Genomic DNA, 3,531 nt, shown 5'->3' with positions numbered 1-3,531 from the left:
ACTGTTGCCGGAAGAGGGGCAACATCTTTCGTATACTCTGTGTTCTCACAAGTGGCGAAAAGGAACATGTGACAGAGGTTCAAATGGTTCAAATGGCTCTAAGCACTATGGGACTTAACATCTGAGGTCATCAGTCCCCTACTTAAACCTAATTAGTCTAAGGACATCACACACATCCACGCCCGAGGCAGGATTCGAACCTGCGACCGTAGCGGTGGCGCGGTTCCAGACTGAAGCGCCTAGAACCGCTCGGCCACTACGAGCGGCAGTGACAGAGGTTTTGAAGGAGTCAGGCTTGGCTATAAAAACATGGTTTCGACTGTTTACTGCGTGGCCTTTGCAGATGATAGACAGAGCTGCAAAATAACAAAACTGACCAGCAAAGACTCCACATCTCCTTTGAGAAAACTTGATTGATTACGAAGTCATCATCCGAAGTACTAGAAGTAGAGGAAGGTAAAATCAAACAAATTGAGAAGTTTATATATCTAAGAGAGTGGACAGAATTATACAGCTCTGAGAGAAGACGCTTCTACATAACGAACCAGAAAAACAGAAAAAGCATACCAACTAACCTAAGTGCCCACAAGAAGAAATCAATATCTGTTAACGCCACGATACGTCATTACTGCACAGTAATATGACTGAAGGGAAAGACCGCCTGGTCCCAGGCACGAATCCGCCCGGCGGACTTGTACCGAGGTCCGGTGAGCCGGCCAGTCTGTGGATGGTTTTTAGGCGGTTTTCCATCTGCCTCGGCGAATGCGGGCTGGTTCCCCTTATTCTGCCTCAGCTACACTATGTCGGCGATAGCTGCGCAAACAAGTTCTCCACGTACGCATACACCACCATTACTCTACCACGCAAACATAGGGGTGACACTCGTCTGGTGTGAGACGTTCCCTGGAGGGGTCTACCGGGGCCGAACCGCACAATAACCCTGGGTTCGATGTGGGGCGGCGGAGGGGTGAAGTGGACTGTGGTAGTCGTCGTGGGGTTGTGGACCACTATGGCTGCGGCGGGGACGGAGCCTCTACGTCATTTCTAGGTCACCAGTTAACATACAACATACACATACACACAATATGATTGAAAGCTTTGTAAGCCACAGAATAGAAAACGTATGATCAAGGAACTGTAAATAAGAGAACGACAGATCTTGATGATAAACCCAATCAAAGAAAATGGTGAATTCAGGGGACGACACAAACATTAACTCTATACGCATGTGGAAAAGAACACAGACCCCATTGGTTGGAGGAGGTTTGTTTCTCATGCCCGCATTGCCCGTGTGAGTCCTTCAAGGTTGAGCAATCGAACCTTTCTCCGCTTATTTCTCATATGTACACATGAATATATTTATACGTATTTGTTGACGTTAGTGTATATTATCCATTCACTAAATAGTACTGTATAGTGGAGAGAGAGAGAGAGAGAGAGAGAGAGAGAGAGAGAGAGAGACAGAGAGAGAGAGAGAGAGGGAAAGAGAGAGAGAGAGAGATAGAGAGAGAGAAGATTCGATGAAGAGCGACACATTCATGACGGGATCATACATTCTATAGTAAGCGATAGCGCGTGAAAAAAATGCCGTTCATGTTCTTGTGGTAGGCGCCATGCATTAAGGATACGTTACTGTTAAAATTCTAAGAGCTTACTTGCTAAAAAATTCTGAGACTGTATTTAATTTGCCGTGTTCTATCATTAGCGTCTAATCTCAAAGCACATACTTTAGCAATTTATTTTATCTGTTCAGTTTCTAGCCCGAAATTTTGGATCATCTTGTATGTAGTACGGAAGGAAATATTCTGTGCCATACATCTTACTGTGATGCCGGAATATAGATGTATATGCAGAAGTCAGATACGAGCTAGGGAAGAAAAACACTAGAACAAAGATTGTATTTAGCACATTGTATGTAACACTTTGGTGGAAGAGAAAGAAATAACATTCTGTACGCACAGAGCTGGTACTGGATGTTGAGCGCAGGCACTGTGTCAGGGAAGCTGGCCAGGGTCCAGACATTATGTCGGGCCAGAGCGGGTGCGGACGTTGGCAGCATTGATTGGTCCCAGATGCGCCCCGCGATGCGGCGAGCGGGGTTTCCCCGAACTCCGCTGAACTTTATCTACTCGGAGAACATTGAGAGCGTTAGCCTAGAGGATAGTGATGGGCTAAACTGCGATTTTCCGATATCAGTGATTTCTGTGAATGCTACTTTTGAGTATCTGTGATTCTTAACTGTGATTTGTCGCAGTTAAGAGTCGCAGTTAAGGAACATAGGTCATGTATCCCTCCGCCACTGCTATTTCTGCGATTTCTGCTACTTCCGCGATTTCTGCTACTTCTGCGATTTCTGTGACTTCTGCTACTTCTGCGATTTCTGCGATTTCTGTGACTTCTGCTACTTCTGCGATTTCTGTGACTTCTGTTACTTCTGCGATTTCTGTGATTCCTGCGATTTCTGCGACTTACCACCGTATGAGAAAGTTACATCTGTCAACACAAAAAATTGCATCTCAACAAACCTGTCTTTGGCAAGTATGTTTTACGATTTTTCTTCCGTTAGCTTTAATTTTGTATTAAAGAAACAACTGTGAAAATATTAATAGTGTAATTAATATGTAAGTAGACGTACAGTACCGTAATAGTTCGTATTTAGAAAATGAATTGTAACATATTGTTATGTTCACAGGTACCTGAACTACATTTCAGTCACTCAGTAAAGTGATAACTCAAAATATCATTGTCAACAGATCTGAAGAAATTGCCACTGTGTCTTTAGACCGTTTTCGTCAGACGAGAGGTTAGTTTCTAAGCGTTTCGATGGACTTAATTACTTCAGTGTGATCGTTCTTGCAAATGTGATATTCATTATAGCAAATATTAGCAATCTACTCTGTCAATTATATTGCTAGTAATTAATGACAGCAAAAATTGTTTAATAATCCTTGTGTTTTTGCAGACACAGTTCTGACTCTGATTACTGGTTGCTGTACGTATCTATCCACATCAAGGCTGTTTTTGAGAGAGACTAGTGAAGATTCAAGACAGTTCTTAGAGGATTTGCAGTTTAAAAGTGAAATAATTGTGAAATAAGTGTGTGAATGATTAAACTGTGTTTTATTGAAGTTGTTGTGCGATTTTAAAGGAATAATAAATGTCAAATACAGTGAGTGAATAATAAAAATCTCATTTTCCACATGTTTAAGCCGCCCTATACCCATAATTTTCCGCCACTTACTTATTGGTAAACACTTGTTGGAGAGTGACATGCCGCCCCCCCCCCCTTTCACCACAATCTTGGTGTGACACTGACCTGTAACTTATCCCGAAGTCTACAATATGCATTTTGAGGCTGTTGATATGAAAGTGGGAAGTACAGATCTTCCAGTTAAATCAGGAATAGCTTAAGTGCATTACTTGAAAGTAACACAGGAAAAGCTTACTTATGTAGGTGGTAGTAGTGTCGGCAAAAAGTTCTTGTGTGTGAAGTTGCCATGTAGAACACCAGGTGTAAAACTTTTCTCCCGA

At 42.6% G+C, this 3,531-nt stretch overlaps 1 long non-coding RNA gene across 1 annotated transcript; it reads left to right on the top strand.

The window, feature by feature from the left end:
- Positions 1-2,508: 2,508 nt before the first annotated feature.
- On the top strand, positions 2,509-3,172 carry LOC126191142 (uncharacterized). Its single transcript, XR_007538322.1, has 3 exons — positions 2,509-2,538; positions 2,693-2,803; positions 2,963-3,172. It is a non-coding gene; the product is annotated as an uncharacterized LOC126191142 (long non-coding RNA).
- The last annotated feature ends 359 nt before the right edge of the window (positions 3,173-3,531 follow it).

Source organism: Schistocerca cancellata, chromosome 6, assembly GCF_023864275.1.
Source record: "Schistocerca cancellata isolate TAMUIC-IGC-003103 chromosome 6, iqSchCanc2.1, whole genome shotgun sequence".
NCBI classification, from domain to species: Eukaryota; Metazoa; Arthropoda; class Insecta; order Orthoptera; family Acrididae; genus Schistocerca; species Schistocerca cancellata.
The sequence above is the reverse complement of the archived record's forward strand: the minus strand, read 5'-3'. Positions and strand labels throughout refer to the sequence as shown.